The sequence below is a fragment of the Heliangelus exortis genome, chromosome 1, assembly GCF_036169615.1.
Source record: "Heliangelus exortis chromosome 1, bHelExo1.hap1, whole genome shotgun sequence".
Classification (NCBI taxonomy): domain Eukaryota; kingdom Metazoa; phylum Chordata; class Aves; order Apodiformes; family Trochilidae; genus Heliangelus; species Heliangelus exortis.
This window is the reverse complement of record NC_092422.1, coordinates 9,435,694-9,456,508: the sequence shown is the minus strand read 5'-3', so window position 1 is coordinate 9,456,508 and position 20,815 is coordinate 9,435,694.

Genomic DNA, 20,815 nt, shown 5'->3' with positions numbered 1-20,815 from the left:
AGAATAATAAAAAACTTCAGTCTCATACTTATTTCCTGTTCCCAAAACTTTTAGAAGTGCTGCAGTAAAGATAATAATATTTAACTGACTTTATCCTTCCAACTTCAGCTACAGATCTTTCAGTCAAAAAGAAAGAGCAGGGTCCAGTTCACAATTAAGTGTGAACTACATGAACCTCAAGATTTCACAGATTTCAGAGGAAGTTAGGGGTTGGAGGGAACCTTGAAAGATCATCTAATCCAACACCCCTGTCAGAGCAGGGTCACTTATTGCAGGTCATATAGGAGGAACACATCCAGGCAGGTTTTGAATGCCTCCAGGGAAGGAGACTCCACAACCTCCCTGGGCAGCCTGTCACACCTCACAGTGAAAAAATTCTTCCTTGTATTTATGTGGAGCCTCTTATGCTCAAGATTGTACCCATTGCCCCTTGTCCTATCATTGGGCATAACTGAGAAGAGCCTGGCTCCATCCTCCTGGCACTTGCCTTTTACATATTTATAAACATTAATGAGGTCACCCCTCATCCTCCTCCAATCTCAAGTGACCCAGCTCCCTCAGCCTTTCCTCATAAGGGAGATGATCCACTCTCTTAATCATCTTCGTTTCTCTATGCTGGACTGTTTCAAACAGTTTCCTGTCCTTCTTGAACTGAGGGGCCCAGAACTGGACACAATATTCCAGATGTGGCCTCACCAGGGCAGAGTAGAGAGGGAGGAGAACCTCTCTCAACATACTAGCCACTCCTCTTCTAACGCACCCCCGGGTGCCATTGGTCTTCTTGGCCACAAGGGCACATTGCTGGCTCATGGTCATCCTTCCATCCACCAGCACCCCCAGGTCCCTTTCCCCTGTGCTGCTTTCCAACAGCTCAGTCCCCAGACTGTATGGTTACTTGAGGTTGTTCCTACTCAGATACAAGACTCTCCACTTGCCCATGGTCTGAATCTGATGTTTGTTGAATGACAGTTTCCAGTTCACAGAATTTTCGCAGTTGGAAAAAAACCTCTATGATCACTGTGTCCAACTGTCAACACTCTCCTGAATAAAGTGAACTCATTGTACACTTCTCTGAACTCATTCCAGCACCTCAATGTCCTTCTTGTAGTGAAGGTTCCAGAACTAAACACGTTACTCCAGGTGTGGCCTCACGAGTGCTGGGTGCAGGGGCACCATCAATTCCTTTCTCCTGCTGACCACACCATTTCTGACACAAATACATATCGTCTGCTAGGTTCCCCCTTCACTGATCTGAATTAACAGCATGCACTGATAAACACATCCTCCTTGCTAAAAAATGTTGAGGAACATTGAATAATATGGTATGCAATTTAGATATTTTAGACTACTTATCAGAGGTATGTTTGTTTCAGGTCATGGAATCATAGTATGGTTTGAGTTAGAAGGGGTGTTTAAAGGACATCTAGTCCAATCCTCCTGAAGTGCAAGGACATCTTCAACAAGATCAGGTTGCTCAGAGAACTGTCCATCCTGACCGTAATGTTTCCAGCAATGAGGTTTCTACTGCCTGTCTGGGCAACCTGTGCCAGTATTTCACTACCCTTATTGCAACATATTTCTTCCTTCAACCAAGTCTGAACCTCCCATCTTTCAATTTTAAACCCTTGTCCTACCAATACGGGATCTGCTAAAAAGTTTGTCCCTACCTTTCTTATAGGCCTCTTTAGTACTGAAAGGCTTCAATAAGGTCTCCCCAGATCCTTCTATTCTTCAGGTTAACAACCCCAATTCTCTCAGACTTTCTAAGAAGAAAAAATATTTTCTAGAGACAGGAAAAGTTTATTCTGTCATTCCTGAAAATCAAATAAATTAATATATTTCATAAAATATAAGCCTAGAAATGAGACCAGAATTTGATCTCCTTTGCAATGTAACTCAATCATACATGTTCCAGCATGCTGTATACTACAACTAGAGCTAATGTAAATGTATCTGATTGAATTTACCTGGCAAAAGGAAAATCTCCTCAAAGCGTCTTGAATTCAAACATCTTTTTTCAAGCGTAATATAATTCTTCTGTGGGTAGATGTACTATTATATATATGTATGTCTGCTTCTAAATAGACAAAATAATTATGGTAAATTGCAGTCACTATTGTTAATGATGTTAACATTGGTGTGCCTTCGGATTTTAGATGAGGAAAGCAATGTTTTGGGGTTTTTTGTTTGGTTGGTTTGTGTTTTGAGGGATTTTTTGTTTTGTTTTGTTTTTTAAAGCAGACCTTATTTATACATCTTAGTCATTAAAATATTTCTGAATATACAGAACAGGTTTAATGGTTTGTTTCCATGGTAACAAAGGTTAATCAGGAGTTCTTCTAGAGTCATCACCTCATCTGCATAGAACAAGCATAAACTGAAAATAAAACAGAAAATAAAGAAATTCAAAAGCTAATGTGATACTGAAAGACACTAAAATTTGATCCACCTTTAACAAAATTATGTTCTCTGCATCGTATCTTTCCATTTGGAGGTACTCTTTTTGTCTAGTTTTGACTAGAAAAAACTAGTCTGTAAAAAGACTATATAAAAAGATCAAAGTATGTAATGTAGTTTATTTTCCAAATGCAACTTCCATAAAGCTAGCATATACTATCTTATTTTATAGGGAATGAGTAAAGAACAGGCACATTAAATGACATTATTATGCAATATAGGACACCATAACTTAACCAAATCTAGAGTGTTTTCACTCACAAGTCTGCCATCTTATTCCTTCCTAATTATATTCTCTTTTCTGTTTTCCCATATGGAGTATTGTGCCACATTTATTTATTATACAGATCTGTTATGCAACACCTGTGATTCTGAGAGTTCAGTTTATTAATGGTGTCTACTTACTGGTGGGAGTAGTGTGCTGCAGTCACCTTATCCATTTGCTCTATCTGACTCTGCTCATATTTTATGCAAATTGCAAACGATGTAGAAGGGTTGGGGGAACATATGGTTAATTATTTTTTCCAGACACCCTTTATCTTTTCTCATAGAATCATCCTTCACCTACAGAGAGAGCATAAGGGCTCATTCCTGTGTTTTGTCATATGTGGCAATCGTTAGTTCTACATTTTATTTTTTAACCATTGTTTTTATTCCATTTGTGAATTCTTTAATATTCTGGATGAATTTGATTTATGTAAGTTACAGAACCTGCATTATTCTGCCTGGAAGAAATTTAAAAAATTCTTCCTTACTCTTATTCTTTATACAGTTTTCTCTCTTATTAGTTACTTTTTTCACTGGCAAAAAATTATGTACATTAGTTCACACTGTTTAAGAAACATCAGTTCTTTAAATGTAGCCATTACCAAAAAAGGAAAAAGCACAAATTCTCACCAAGTGGCACCTTGTGTTTCACCCTCCCGGGCATTAATATTGTGGAGATGTTCTCTATAGAGAATATATCCCATCCATTTTCTTTCTTTGTCCAACTATTTCTACATTTTCATACTGGAATTCCGACAAAAAAAGAGACTTCATTTTCTATTTTATTTAAAATGCATATAATGTGGTTGGAAATTTTTCATCAGTATCATTTCATATAGAAAAGGCAGATGAAAAAAAACTTTCTATCTCCTTAAGCCAAATTAGAACATTTGTTAGTATGTGTAATTTGTCTTCAAGAAAAAATGTAATTGAGTTTCCACATACAGCTTCTTGCCTTTTAAATACTGCATATTTAGCTTTCTGTCCTCCAAGGTCAATCAGGATACCTAGAAGAAAACATGTCACACAATTCAGTGATGTTTTTCCTCTAATGTGCTTGGATAAGGAAGTGGAATACAATAATTCAGGATGGGTCCTGGGATATATAGTCAGGAAGCCATCAAGCTCCAGACTTCTGGGATAGTATAAACAAAGCAGAATTTTGCATAGAATTTTTCTGAAAATGAAACTTAATAAAGTCAGGTACTGAAAGTAAACTGAATACTGCTTTGTTTCCCATCTGGAAATGCAAAAATATGTCCTTTTGAATTTTTCAAAAATCTCCATCCAGTCTGGATCAATTAGTTTAGAATTTTATTTCATTTAAAAAAAAAAAGTCTACTATCATGTTCCTATTCACAATATTAAATGATTAATAAATTTTTCAGGATTTAAATTCTCATTTTTTGCACTGTCATGTATGAATCTCTTAAAATTACATGGTGAATTCTGCAGACATTTCCTTAATATCTCTTGCAATACAGAGATACTGTCAACATTTTTTCATTTCCTACATTTAAGTTTCTCTTAGTTCAGGCAATTCTGACCTTTGGATTAAGAAAAACTAGAGCTACTTCAGCTGAGCTCTGGTGTCTGTGCCTCATTCACCATGAAAGTTAGAGAGATAAAGTGTACTGATGGGCATTGTGCTTCATTAAAGTTGCATCTTGAGTCTAGAAGTCTCCAAGTTTTTCTAATCTTAGCTGAATTCTGGCAAAACTTGGAAGCACTTGGCACTTTCCTGAGGCAACTCTGGAGTGCAGAATGACTGCACACTAGTGAAGGAAATATCTGTGCATCATAATATCAGTGCTATGTGACACTTTACAGAGATTCATGATACCTCTTATACCGCTTATCTCTTCTTTGAAATATCAGATACATATTTTAAAAAATTCTGGTCTTAACATTATGACACGAAGGAAAATTTTAGAAGTTTTCCCATGGGAATTGTTGTTCTTTAATTGAGAGAGTGCACCTTCCCAGGAGACTATTCCAAAGTGATGGAGCCTGCCTCACAAAATCCTTTCTCTTGTAGCTATGGGATGCTTTGAGGATTCATTTGTTTAAGTCTTCAGAGGTGAATATTATGTGTGAGATTTTTTGCCAAGGAATATCCAGAAAAAAGAACCAATTGCAAAATAAAACAGCAAAATTCCATTACTCCTTTAGTGTAAAAACTATGTCTCTTAAGTTACTTCTCAACCTCAGAAAAAGAACTTTTTTGGGGGTAATAATTTAATGCATCAGCTTAAGTGTGATATTTTCTAAGGATTTTTACAGTCTGTATACTTCCACTTTATCTTCATCCTATCCCTTCACCTCTCTCATTCACTTCCTTTTGATTCGTCAAAGATCTAGTATATTTTTTCTGCAAACTACTGATCTGCTTCTAGCTTCCATTTGCCAGGTTGCTGCCAGGCATAACCACTGAGCAGCCTCCACCATTCCTCACACTGGAGTCAGTTTCTCAAGTCCCAGACTTCTCTGAATTTCCTGTGTCCTGGTCCAACTGAGATAATTTTGTCTTTGTCCATTGTCAGCATCTTTTGTTCTCCAACAGCTCACGTACATAAATCTTCCTCCTTCCACTTCACATGTACTCTTCACTTTTCTGCTTTCTGTTTTTAAAATGTTTCCCCATTTCTTGGGCTCAGAACAAATGCTTGAGGAATGGAAAAAGTAGGTTTCTGGCTCTCATGCAGCACAGACTCAGCACTTCTGACTCTCTGGACTCATCTGAGCTTAAGGCTTTAATAATAAAATATAAATTTGAATTTCAGTTAGTATAAGCAAAAGTCATATTGTTCACATTAAGACTGTATCTGTTATACAGATTTCAAATCCTGAGCCATTGTGGGCAACAGTTTTGCAAACAAAAGTTTTATTAATTTGGTTCACAATAGGTAAAATCAGAACTCTGAGAAGATTTATTTTGTATCTGTGAAGATTTATTTTGTCTTTTTTTTTTAGAAAAGTTTAGCTGTTTTCAGGCATCCATTGTGGAATACCTCAATTCAAAGTTGTGCTTAAGTAATGGGCTACTGCACAAGCTGCCTCAGCATGGCACTTATCCTCAGCAATAGCCAGTGCTAGGAGATTCTGTATATTAAAATTGCTGCCTTCCTTTGGATGTAAAATGCTTAAGTAGTTCCTAGGCTGGCTTCATAATGAAATTTAAATCAACACTGAAAGTTATTATCATTGTAGTTTAATAAAAGAAAGCTTGATCATCAAAAACTCCAGTGAAATGAGATTCTGTACAGTATCAGTATTTAACCACCATTAAGCTTGTCAGTATGTTAATCAGAGAGGCTGATCTTGAGTCTGTGTGAAAAACAATATTTTAGATAATAAATAATTTACAATAATTTAGATAAAACAATAAATTTAGATAAATCAGATATTTACATTGCTTGATAAGGTCCTAAATTGTACTTTTAATATATTACTCAAAAGTTACACTGTTCACTACTTGGTCGGGTTAGGATCTCAGGATTAGAAATAAAATGTTTACTGGAGAAGTGTGTTTTTTCCTGGACTTTTGACTTTGAAAATAGAACTGCCTAATAAGGAAAATAACTCTAGTACATGATCCCAATTGTTGTCCTTTAAAGATGTACTTGAATACTTCCCAGTGCCATACTTCATTCATTGCTAATTTGCTGAAAGATCTATCACTTTGCAAAAGTACCTGAACAGGAGGCAAAGAACTTCAAAGACAGGCATAGTGTTGGATAAACTCCATCTAATCTGCAGGATAATCTCTGTCTACAACTACATGCATGTGAGCACCAGGGTAAGGCTCATGGACTGGGCTGTGGAGGGTGAGTGAGCAGCTGTGTGGGATTCAGCTGTCACACAGGGTCAACCCACCAGAGGAATGTAAAAATTTTATTAAGTAACTTATGCACTATGCATGCATGCATTGGTAGATGGTTTTGGTCTCTACCTCCTATGATTTCTGTTGCTAGAAATTTACATAAAATAAAGGAAGGTTTTAAAAATTAAACTTCAATATTTATTTCTCAGTGCTGTCTACTTTAGGTATCTCTACATGAGTTAAAAAAGAAACACATATCCTAAGTGACTTGAAGATGATAAAAACTGAAAAAAATAGTTTCCAATTTGACAAATGCTACCTATCTTTCTAAACATCAGCTGTATGTCTTTGTACTGGGTTCCACAACCTGTCAATGAAATAGTGTGTTGCAATTTTTATTTTAACAGACCATCTGTTTCATTCATACCTTTGCCACATGTACAATCTCCAAATTCCATTAGTTCACAAAATAAAAGTGCTTTTCTCCATCTGTGGATTATTCAGTCTTTCACAAACCTGCCATCTCCTAGGCCCTCCTAGAATTTCTCCTATTACTTCTCCATTCCTGACATGCTGGTGTGAATAGCACATCTTGAAAGATAGGTAGAAAGAAATAAACTAAATAATATAAGAAGCTGGGATTAGTAGGAAATTTAATTTTATTAAGATGCCATCTGTGAATTGCCATAGTTTCAAATGTGTGCTTTAAGATTAAAAGAAACAAACAAACCAAAAAAAAGTGCATTCTTTGTTTTTAAATATAAAACTTTATGTTTTGAAAACACTACATACTACCCCATCTCTATAATGATACAGCATAAACTTGTATCCTGTGTGTGTGAAAAAATGACCATTTTTTCTTGGCTATCCATTAATTTGAATTTTTCAAATCATCACCTTAAGTCTTCTGCCTGTTTGTGGTTTGTGTCCTGCTTTCCTCTCCCTTAGGGTGATGTATGGTCCTAGCAAGAGAAAGGTCAAATTGTGATCAGGAATAGCATAATAACTTCACTTATCAATGTACGTTTCTTCTCTCTTGACAAATGATCACCATTCCTCCTGAATATGCCCTGCATCACATGGTCCCCTTTGACCTTTTGCATAAATAATGCATTCTCTATAAAGTAATTGAACTACCTTATTTGGCTGCAAAATCCCTTATACCAGAAGGCATGATACACAGGACAGTTAAAAATTACATTGTGGAAGGACTTCAGTTTTACTATAGTTTTTGAATGAACACAGATTCCTTATTATTATTTCTCACTACCAAAGGACTTCATATGAACCAAACCAAAACAGCATTTTATAGACCAAATTAGATTGTTTCTTTTAAGGACAGTCTGGACAAGTGTCTAGAAGGAAAAGGATTTTAAACCTGAACATAATTTTTTGTGGGGCTGTTTAATCCCTGCAAAGTGACTTGGTCTGGGAGCTGGACATTCATAATTTATAATATTAATCAATAACAATTTGTTAGATGTCTCACCTCACCCTTCTGCCCCAAGATGGATTTCAACATTAGACCTAATAGGCAGGTTCAAAATAAAAACTGATGAGATCCATGATCATGTTGGAAGACATAAGTTTCCATAGGGTTTAGGACTCATTTCTAGGTTTGAGGAGAGACTAGAGAAGCCTCTGGAGGATGTAGAACTATTAGATACTTCTTAAGATTGATGGTAAGATGAATCAGGGAGAAAGCTTGTACTGTATGGTTTCTGTCTGCTTTCAAATAATTTGTTCCTACAAATATGTGATGTTTTCAATTCATGTGAAGAACAGTATCAAGATCAAAATAAATAAACCACAAAAACTAAGCTATTGTCTTCTAGTATTTTGAGTTATTTTAGTATTTTTCTTCTGTACAATGGAACTTAAATTTAAAATACTAGGCTTTCTCGTGGCTGTGTTTCAGTGTTTTCTAAAGAGGTCCTTGACCAAATAAGCACTAGTTGTTTTTAGCCCTAACTGTGAGTTAATAAAGTGTTTTGCCTGTAAATAATGCATATTTCCTACAGCATGGTACTGAATAGTTCAGGAACACATAAATCATACTGAAGCAGACTGTGATGCAATCACACAGCATTGTTTCATGATAGACTGTTATGACTGATCATTCCCTTGTGAAAAAGTACTATTTTTCTTTGCTTTCTAGGCTTTTCATTCTTTCCCTCTATATTTTTCATAACAGAAACTGTACCTGAAAGTGCTAAAGCTTAAAGCTATCAGGAAATTGCCCTGAAACTGAAAACCTCCAGGAAATTGAATGGACATACTGCACACAACGTCCAAGGCATTATGTCTTGGTTCTGTGTTTTGGGATTTAGTGCTGATGATTTTTATTATGCCCAGCCACAGATAGATTGCACTGAACACAGAGTCTTGACCAGCCTTGAGGACAATAACAACATTACACATACCAGGAGGAGCTCTCATACTAGGCAAGAGGGCAGTTTCTCTCCCCAGTATGCTTATTGTTGAAAAACATCTTTTCAAGAAAATTATTACAATGGTCTTCTATGTGATGTCCACAGAGGAAACATCTATAAATATCTTAAAGTTAAGAAGTGATACAGAAAGAGAGATACTTCATCTTTCATCCATCTATTTCAGGGGAAAATCTTTCATCCAACAAAGCTCCCACTGCTCTTACTGATATCACTGTTCATAATTGAAAGAAGAATTTATAAAACACTTCAAAACATGTATTCTGGATTGTGAAGGTAGCTGCTGGTGTAAAGGAGGTTTGCTCTACTGAACAATTCTCCAGTTGTGCCCCTGCAAAATAGTGTAGAGATAAAAAAAACATAACAAGATTATAGTTGAAATATTTGTCTTTTCTCTTACTGAGGATCAGTTGAACATTTTTTCAAGAAAAAAACTTAGAGGTCAGACATGGTCAGGTCTTGATGGCTGTCCAGCTTTTACTAGTTTCTGGGTCATAATTCTTTCCAGATGGATTGCATTTCACCAGTTCTTTACAGTTGGTCATAAAAACTCTGGCTTTATACCACATGCTTCTGCTTTTGCAATCTGCTATTTTGTTTGCCCTCACTGCTGTACCTGTGAGTGCAAAGCTCCTCTTATACCGACCACAAATACTTTTCTCTATATATATAGTTAAAAGATTTACATAGAGACAGAAATCACCTTCATGGTGAAAATTACCTTTTGCCCATATCTGAAATAAGATCAAGAAGAAAAGTCCATGGATGTCCTCATGACAGTTTTCAGGAATGCCCTCCTGAGAAGACATTATCTCCAATGAGTGAAGCTTGGTCTTCAGAAAAATCAAAAGAAAAATACTGTGTTAGGGGGGTCAAGCCAAGGAGTATGCTTAATGTAAAATATTACTATATAATTGTAAGAAGTTCTGAAAACAGTGAGAAGCACCACAGTAGCAATCTGCATCTGAATGATGGCACAGGAGCATTTTTGAGGATCTTCAGTTTGAAGAAGGCTTTTGAGGTCTCTTCTGTTGGAGAAGAGGAGAATAAGGGGTGACCTCATCAATGTTTATAGGACAAGGGGCAATAGTTATAAATGATGATGAGGAAATCCACAGAGCTGCCTCCAAGCAGGGGTGGCAAGCATGGCATGACTATCAACTATCTTATCAACTAAGAACAAACTTTTTTGTCTTTGTTGAATACCAAAATATTTCATTAAAAAGGGAGTTGCTTTGAATTGTTTGGAAACTGAAGATGGGAAAAGTTATTAAAGTTTCTGACACCTTCATTTTCATTATATTTTTTTAGCTTATACTAATGACATGTGTGTGGGAAACTAGAGGGTTAAAAATAAACTTCCTCTTTTTTTTCTCTCACAGTTTTTTTCTTATTTCCCCTGAAAAACATTGGCAAAAGATTTTCAAAGTGGAAAGATAGCAGAACAAACACATTTCTTAAGTGGCCTTGAAATGCGAAAGCATGAAAAAGTAAATAAAACCAGCACTTTCACATGGAATAATTTATTTTCCTGATTTTTAATACAGTAAAAGCATGAAGCTATGCAAGAACAAGCAAAACACCTTTGAATACATAAACTCTAACAGAGGAAATTGAATTAATTTTTGTTTTGCTTTACTTCTAAAAAATGGAGCAAAATGGCACCTGAGTCATAACAATAGAATTTTTTATTTTTTACTTTTTTTTAATTTGTGAGTGCTGGAAAAAATCAGATTGGTTAATGCTGTATGAGGGTAAGTAATCTGCTGTGAAGTGTTTCTTCAGAAACTCTAATCTGATATTTTGTCCATGAATTGCAAAAGAAAACCTTCCTTTGAGGTATGGGCCTTAGCTGAGAGGTATGAAGCAACCTCCAACCTTCTTTGCTACTGCATAATATATACTTTTTTCTCTCTGTTTTGCTTGGAGTTCAGTCAGGCAGACTGTAGATATGACAGTGTTAGTAAATCCAAGGAGTTTTTCTTGCCATGCCTGAGCATGTCTTATGTCAGTTACTACTCCAGACACTTGCTGACTGAGCTGCTAATGGAACAGCTCCCTAACCTGTCCCAGCCATAAATGGATCAGAGTTGTTAAGGTTATTTAATCTAGCTAAGCAAACTAGCCTAATTCATTCCCCAATTAGTTTAGAAAGCAATCCCCAGAAGGAGCTCTACTTGCAAAGGTAGTTTCCTCAGGCTGAAGGGAGGTGATGAGCTTTTGTGGGAAGCTGCAGCAGCAAATTCTCTACCACACCAGAGAGGCAGGGGGAAAGATGTGGGATCCTGGCCTCAAGCATTAATGATGCATTATCCCACAGAAATGAGGGCATCAATAAAAGAAGAATGACTCCGTGAAGCCAATTCCCTGTCTTTAATAAAATGTGGTTTTTTCAAGTTGCAAGGACAGCTAAGCAGGGCCCTAGGGTTTCAGGCCAATTCATCTTTTTTCTTTTTTAGACTGAGGCAAAGCTATCCTCAAAAGTTATTTGCACTCAAGAATGGTGACAAAACAGATGATTATGTTTGTTTAAATGTTGACAGTCTGACAAGAACAAAGCCTGTTTGAAAAATGCAAGTCCTTTTTTCCTCACCACATGAATATCTTGAGCAAAAGAATCTGGCACTGAAAAGAATGTGCCAAGACCCATTCACAGAAGCTATTATTTATATAGTACAATATGCTCATATCATCAAGACCTTGCTCTCTGAAATATACACCTCGGCTTGAAAACTGTCAGTATCTACAAGAAATAAGACACTGAAAAAAAAAAACCAAAAAACCTACTGTTCAAGTATTGCTTGAATATAAATATATATCTTCACTGAGCCAAATTATAAAATAATTCTATGAAATAATTAGCATCTGCCAAGCATACTTTTACTGATGTTTAGCTATAGAAGAGTATACTTTGGTTCATATGTAATCTGAATCCAGTTCAAAGTAAGTGGCAATGTTTACTGATGCCTCCAAAGAACAGGCAGCTGCCACTGCTCCCATTATTATCTTAGGATAGGAAGCTACTTCTTAAATAATAATGATATTAAATCTACAGCATTTTCTTGATATGATTGTTCCTATTTTTACCATTGTCTTTTCTATTATTCAGTTAGATCATGTTCCAAAGTTGCAGAAGTAAACTATAAAACATATTGCATCTGATGAAAATTTAAAGTGATTCAAGTTCATTTTGAATCCCAAGATTCTGGAGCTTGACAGAATTTCTTCTCCCAAAAAGAACAAGAAAATACTTAATAAGAATAGAAATGGCTCCTCACTAAGAAACAGGGCTTCTAATGACCTTTTTATTCACACCTACATCCATCCATATGTGACTATTTTAATGAAAGTTTCTCCCAAGCACTGCAGATACAGATTAGCCCAGGAATAAATCCCTATTTGTCAATGTCACAGCTTTTCTGGTGCCATCCTCTCTTAGGTGTCTATAGATATGCACGTGCATATAATTATCCGTTCTTTTATAACAGAAACATAGAAATGGATACAATATGCTGCAGTCATGGTGGACTGTCATTCCATGAAGGGATTCCTAGAATTGCCTTGCAAAAGGCTGCAGGCAACAGGAATGAAGGAGAGTAGTACCTCACAAGAAGAATGAAAGGGTAACTCGGAAGAAAGAGCCTCAGCTGTGGCAAATTACTGTGGCTTTGTTGATTTCTGTACCCCTCAAGCTTCTCTACAGTGATATTCTTGGTCTCAGTAAGTAAGGTAGGCAAGACAGTAATGCAGCCCCCTAAGCAAGTGGGGATAAGGCAGCAAGAAATGGAGAATGGCAATATTTCAATTATTTTTCCCCTTAGTTTAAGGAATATAGTGAGGAATAAGCTTCACGGTGACAAGGGAGATGTCATATTACATTTTTATTTAGAAGCTTAACTCAGGTTGCAGTAGGAACAAATTTCTTGATCTTCATAGTGTTTAGTGGTATTGTCTTTTTTGAGAATCAAACAACCTGACACCTCTCCAGATCAAACTTAAATCTGAAGCTTTCCTCTTTTGTGCACCCTCTTCCTATCTTTCATGATTATTTTATTCTTTAGAGGTAGAAGTATTTAAAGAATTTCAACCTCTCAATACATGGAATACTTTTTAAAAACTGATTAGGTTTAAAAATTGATGCAACAGACAGCTTAAATTGACAGATTTCACTAGAGTTAAAAGAACCCAAAACATTCCATTAACACCCTTCACACTTTAGAGTGTGAATGAGACAGAGCAAATATTCTCTGAAGATGCATTTTGAAACTGCTCTGAGAAAAGAGAAAACCAACTGACGGAACAAACCAAGAAATGCAGCATTTACACAGTGGAGAGATGAGATCTTTATGTTTCTAAAGGGTTCAAAGCAACAGAACCAGCTCAGCTGGATAAGATTCAGTCTCATTCTACATGCATAATAAGGATACCTCCCCACCTTCACATGTCTTCACATATCTTTGGAAGCATGAGTTTTGCCAGGGTAAAAAAACTCATTGATGTCCCAATGTCTACCAAAGCTTGTTTACCTTTTCTTTTTAAGCAGACAAAAACCCAAGAGATTAAGGCACTCAACTGTATGAAGGCACATTTCCACCTCCTTCAATGTCTGAAGCATGCAGAGAATCCTTTTTTGCCTTGCTAAGGCAATGCTTTGTAACCTCTGGTATCATAGTGAGGTCAGGTTTTGGTGTGGGGGACTAATGTACAATCACCCATATCATGTCACTCTTATCAAACTCCATGGCACAGCTGAGGTGTGCTACAACAATCACTTTCCTAGAAAAAACTTGACATAGCTCAGGGTGATAATTCTGGCATAAGCCGGGGAATTTTCTGAGTAGATAGTCAAGATCAGATAAATATTTTGTTGCGGAAAAGAAAGTTTGTCTGTATAGAAACATGTTGTATTGCACGTTTCATCCTTGGGACACCAATCCTGCCCTGGTAGTCTCTGTCTGTGTAGTAGGCGGAGTCTCAACAGAAAAAACTCTGTAGAGTGAAGTGTTGGGTGTTTAGGACTTGCAGTGAACACTGTATATGTTTGCATTTTTTTCCCTTACACTGACAACCTTTTAGAGATGAAAATGCCATAGGTGTGCTTCTGGAGCACACTTGGTTTATCCTGAACCAAAAGGCACCTCAGTACTGCTCTGAGTCATGAAACTGCTCAGTAAATGAACAATACCAAGCAATTTATTCCAGAAATGTGCTCTGGGTCTGGATTAAAATGCTGATGTTAATGCACCCACAGCCTGTACACAGCAAACAGCCCACAGATACCCTGAAGTCTGATTGTCTCCCAGCTACCTGACTTAGCTTTCTTATTCAGATAAGTTAATCAAGACGTCCAGGAGCAGTTCTAAATCTTCGCTAGCTTTACCTGCACACCTGTGACTCCTTTATTACAGGAAAGGTAGAACTATGCTTAAGTCAGGAAGTATGGTAGGTGGTCCTAACTTGGGTCCCTTCATCCTTGGCCAGCATAGCATGGCTCTGGAAAATATATATGTTTCAATTGTCTATGTAGCTTTAGAGTATGCTGGGGAAAAGTGGCAGTAAAAATATCCCTGAAAGGGATTTTTTTCTAATAAAATATTGAGCTGATAGTAGATGTAAAGTCAGGGGGCATCTAGTTAAAAGGAAAGGCCTCCTCCTCCTTGGACTCTCTCCAGCTCACAAATCTCCATCTGCTAATTGGCCTTAATCCACAGAAAAGAGACTTCATAGAACATGGAAATACTGAAATGGTACATCGATCCATTCTCATGTTTTAAGCCAAAAAAAAAAAATAAAAATTCATTGCTTTAACCTGGAAAACTGAGTAATTGAACAAGTAGCTTTAAATACTAAAAACAGAACTTAAATGGGAGAACTAAAAAAAACCAACAACAAGGGGTTGGGAAGTCAAGTTACAAAACATGACTATTAAGTAGTTAATTTTATTCTTTTGCTCAGCAAATGCACACATTGTAAAATAATCAAAATCAGTCTTCCCATAACAATAGGACCTGGTAGAAGAATGACACAGTTAATATGTTTTCCATGCCTTCTCATTCTGCAATTAATGCTTTTTTTTTTTTTTAGAGCATTTTTTTTTCTTCTGCATGAACACAAGCTGTTTTTTGAACCAAATCCCACAGGTTTTCAGTTATAAAAATCTCCCAATAAAAATAAAATATAAAAAAGCCCTTTGGAGACTTTTAAGTCAGAATGAAAACTGTAGCTTGTCCTGCCTCACATTTTCCCACTCATTTTCTCTTCTTATAAGGCCCAAGCTTCATCAGTAAAACTAACTGATAATAACACATTAGTCAAGACACTTCTGCACAAAACCTCTCCCATTAACACACTAAACTTCACTCCCACAGAATTAAATGATTAAAAATAAACTAATTACCCAGAATTTAGCATCCTAAGTAACCCGTTCCAACCACCTGGCTCACAGCTGCTATGAAAACTACTCAATTAATCAAAATAAGGTGGTGCTTTTTTCTGATTATTTAAAGGCAAAAGAGAAAGGAATGGAAACCCCCACACGCTCAGTAGGAACAAGCTTCGCTTCTGAAATATTCCACAGAGGCTTTAATCAGTCAAAAATGTTAACATATGAATAACACCACTGCAGTCAGAGTTTATAATAAGATGGTGAAAAAATTTATTCTCTTCTCTGCCTCCTAGCACCATAATTGTATGTAGATCCTGTACAAAATTTTAACCTTTGTGCAAGATTTTGTGAAGGAATGACAGCTTTGGCTGTCCCTTGCTCTGCTACCATCACATTGGTAGAGACAAGTGTTTCATAGCTAACAAAGATCCCAGCCTATGTGTGAGAAGTTCTTCACAGACAAATCATTAGTTTGTTGACTAAAAAAGTGTATTTTTAAAACATGCTTTGCTTTTGCCTGTGACTTGTGAACATGTTTACAGAAAACTAGGATTAAAATGTTGATTTAATATGGACCAACATTTTCAAGAGAGATAAAGTAAACCCCTTTAGGCAGTAAACCCCTCACCGTGACCTTGAAAAAACAAATCTGAATTACCTTTAGCTGTATCAATTCAATGGTTCATTATTAAAAATGATTTGTCAAACATTGCCCTCTGGATTAGAAAGAGTATGATTATAATGTAGAAAAATAGAAAACATGAAATAAAATAGAAACTGGATAACTGCTGTAGTTCAAATTTAGGTCTCAAATACTAATCATTACCAAGTGGAAATGTTTCTAACTGTGTGCTGCAGTCATTTGGACTTGGTACAACTTTTAATAATTTAACCTGTGACCTAAGAATAAATATGGTGTTACGGTACAAGGTAACATGTTTTGGATCCACAAAACAAAGTCCAACCATAGAAGGGTTGGGTGCAATCAGACTTTTGTTTGACAATTGACACAAGCAAAACTATAGAGCCAGGCAAAAGAGGGAGAGAGGAAAAGAAGAGAGAGAGAGAAAGAGAGAAAAGTGGAGAAAAAGGGTAAGAAAATGGGAAGAAAGGATGAGTGAGAGAGAGAAAGAGGGAGAGAGAGTCACCACCAGGGGTGCAGCTGTCCTGTGTTTCTTCAAGCTGGCACTGATCCGGAACAGGGTCTGGTGCAAGATGGTGGTGGGTCAAGAAATGACCAAACAGCCACAGCATGGACAGCCATATATACCCCTGAGTTCTTTTTGTTCCAAAGGGGCAGCTGTCAATCACTTGCCACAGAAGCCAGAGGCATTGGCATCAGAGCCATTGCAGACAGGCTGCCTCCAGGGGAGCTGCCCCAGGAGGGTGCAGCCTCCCACCCACTCATCAGTTCTGACTTCCTTCCAGGCATCACTCCCCATTCCAGCCCCCTTAGCCAGGTACATCAGCATCATAGAACCATAGAACCATAGAATCATAGAATCATAGAATCATAGAATCATAGAATCAATCGGCTGGGTTGGAAAGGACCTCAGAGATCAGCAAGTTCAGCCCTTAATTCGCTACCACTGCAGTTCTCAGACCATGGCACTAAGTGCCACATCCAGTCTCTTTTTAAATATCTCCAGGGACAGAGAATCCACTAATTCCCTGGGCAGCCCATTCCAATGTCTGATCACCCTCTCCATAAAGAAATTCTTTCTAATATCCAATCTAAACCTTCCCTGGCACAACTTGAGACTGTGCCCCCTTGTCTTGCTGAGAGTTGCCTGGGAAAAGAGACCAACCCCACCTGGCTCCAACCTCCTTTCAGGGAGTTGTAGAGAGTGATGAGGTCTCCCCTGAATCTCCTCTTCTCCAGGCTGAACAGCCCCAGTTCCCTCAGCCTCACCTCATAGGACTTGTGCTGGAGTTTCTTCACCAGCCTAGTTGCCCTCCTTTGGACCCACTCCAGGACCTCAATCTCTTTCCTGGACTGGGGGGCCCAGAACTGGACACAGGACTCAAGCTGTGGCCTCACCAGACTTGAGTCCAGGGGAAGAATCCCTTCCCTGGACCTGCTGGTCACGCTGTTCCTGATACAGGCCAGGATGCCATTGGCCTTCTTGGCCACCTGGGCACACTGTTGGCTCATGCTCAGCTTCCTGTCCATCCAAACTCCCAGGTCCCTCTCTGTCTGGCTGCTCTCAGCCACTCTGTGCCCAGCCTGGAGCTCCCCATGGGGTTGGTGTGGCCAAAGTGCAGGACCCGGCACTTGGCCTTGTTGAACCTCATCCCATTGGAATCAGCCCAACTCTCCAGTCTGTCCAGGTCCCTCTGCAGAGCCCTCCTGCCTTCCAGCTGATCCACACTCCCCCCCAGCTTAGTGTCACTCAAGGTGGCTTCCTCTACCCTGGCCAGGGTAATTGTGCCTGGAGGGACATCCCAGCATTGCAGGCTGGCCCTCAGAAAAGGGGAGAAGTCTCCACCCAGCTATTAGATCTCAGCTCTTATCTCTTCCCAAGGTGTCACCCCTGCTTAGCTCTGGCCAGGCCAGGTCCTCCACCCTAGCCAGGGCTATTCACTTTAAAATTGTTCTTTTGAGACAGCTTCAAATCAGGGAGGTCAGACTCTCACATATGGTATTAGTACTTTTAATCTTGCCAGGTAACACAAAATTTGGGAAAATGGCCTATATCTGCTAAAAAGATAGATGTACAGACATGTGATTGGTAAACTGAGCTTGTTAAAATAAACTATTTTTTACTACAGCCAGGTAGAAAGATGCATATCCATGGCCAAGAAATAAGAGATACATCTACAGAATTTGTAAAGAATAGCCTGGTGGAAGTACAAGCCTGACACAGATTAATTTCACTGAAATTTAACTATCTGAAAATGTAGTAGCTCTCTGTGAAAACAAGGGAGAGAGATTTATCTTCAGGGGACTATTCCTGTATCTCTGTTACAAATGCATCCCAGAACAGAATGAATCACTTTCAGAAAATGCCTGTTTTACACTTTTGGCAATGGAGATGAATCTAAACCTTTTAAACTCTCTGTCTTTGAGTGGGATAAGAATATTATCAGGGGGGGTTCAGAGTTAGAAGTGAGACCTGCCTTACAGTGCTGTGACTGTGTCCTCCAGCTTCTCACTTTTTCTCAGCACCTGAGAAATTCTTCTGAAAATTCTTCTGAATTTTCTTTCTTTTTTTCTCATTCTTGAAAAAAACCCAGCATCCTGAAAACTGGAAGAATCAATGATATTCTTCAGGTTGTCATGCAAAACTAGGGCCAAAAATACTAGCATTAGTCATAACTTCATAAGTCACACAACAATGAATAAGAAGAGGACATAGAAGGATCTCTCTACTTTTGTATAACCCATTGGTAAGCAGGGATGGGAATAATGAATATGGGTTTAATTTTTACCTTTTTAAAAACATGCTTAAAAATTGGAGGTGATACAGAGAGTGTCACTATCCTGTTTCAGGAGCACTGGAGTAACAGTCTCCTAGCAAAAGACTCAGAGATCAATTTAGTTTAGTAAAAGACAGTTTGAGCAGAAACTTGGTGAGAGTGTGCAGTATGTTTGGATGAAGACACCGTATACTAAAGAACTAGGTAATGCAGTGGTTCCATTTGTTCTTTAGCTCTGCTGAATACACCTATGCAGTGCTGTCTTAGGGTAAATTGGTGTAATGTACAAAATAAGAAAATAATGCATGACTTGATGTCAAGGAAAGTGGTATTATGTATACCTTGAATAACAGTAGGAAGTTCTGGGAATGAACAATATGCTTCTGGTTTGGAAATGGTAATTTGTAATTTAGGTTAATTTGACTGGACATCAATGCTGATTCCTTAGGGTATCATAAAAACTGAAACAAAGGGATCCAAACGGTGAAACAAATTGTCCATATCATATCAATGCATTAATTTCGTTTTCAGTTAACTATTTGATCTAACTATGTAGCCAATAAATGTTAAGAGGGAAAGTACCCAGAAACCTGTACAGAACAGTATCAGCTTTTCAAATATTTATGTTTTCGTCAAAGGTTTTTTCTCTTTCATACTATCAAAAGGCATGAGTTTGCACTAAAGAGAGACTTTCATGCCAGAAAAAAAATGTTCAGATCTTTCAAACTAGAAACTTAAATGCATTTACTTTTTGGATTATTTTTGTAATTTTCATAACTTGCATTCCACTGAGACTGGTATATATGCTAGCAGGAGGTGGGTAATGGTCCCACAAGGATTTGCTTTGCTCTCTTCAAATAAATATAGGCATTCATGAGGTGGAAAAGCATGCTGGAAGAAATTTAATTCTCATACTGCCAAAGTTATGCTGCAACCAGGCACTGTTACTGCTTACTTGTATTACAGTGGTGTGCAGAGTGGGTGAGGCTGCCATGATTCTAGGCAGCAGATTACACAGCAAAATAAAATCTCTCCTACAACGAGTCTTACATAAAACTGTAAGTATTGGATAGGAATTAATAGCTCAGGGGAGTTAAATAACTTGCTGAAAGTCAAACAACAGGTCAGAAACAGAGCTGCTGGAAAGTACAGCATCACTGATTTTCTTTGGCCCCAGCTGTTGAACTGTTCAAGGAAAGATGACTCTCTATCCCCATTGCATATAAACAAAGATAGTCTGTCCAAGCTAACAGTTGACATAAATCAGTCAAACCCTACTGAAGTCAGCAGGGATGTATTTAGTTTTACAACCTCTAAGTATAATTTGCCATAGACTTTGCCATCAGAATTCTTGACTTGGGCTTAAGAAAAATTGAGTTTAAAAAGAATACTATAATCATAATGAAATACGAGTAAAATAACAAGGAAAAAAAATATATTCTGACACCACAAAACAAATGGAGGATCTGATTTAAAATAAGCTGTGACTCATGGGATGAGCTCAAAGAGGGTACTCAGAGACTCTAGGACCTTTATTAACATGTTGCTACCCAACTGATCCTTCATTCAGTGATTTCTCGTCTCTTTTCCAAATATTGCCAGATGCCACGGCTCTCATGGGAAGAATGGTTTTCTTTGTTTCAGAAGATATTTGAGACCACCACAGAGCAAGTATCTTTTTTCTTTAATTCTTTCAGCATCTCCTTGTGCTGAGCTACCTGGTCTCTATTATATCATCAGTTTAAATAAGACACCTTCGACACTTTGCTTTATTATCACTATCCTCTGTGTATTTCTAAGGATCACAGTATAAACTACAGGGCTGTAGGCCAACAACCCAAGAGCCTCCAGTTGGCAAGTCTTCAACAGACAGCACAGCTCACCTTGATGCTTCTGGGAAGTTCTTTGAGATCTTTTTATGCAGAAAACTCTTTCTTGCTCAGTTTCAGGTAAGTCAAAGCTCTGAAATATAGCTGGGTTCAGGTAGGTGTTTTTCTGACTTTCCTCTTCATG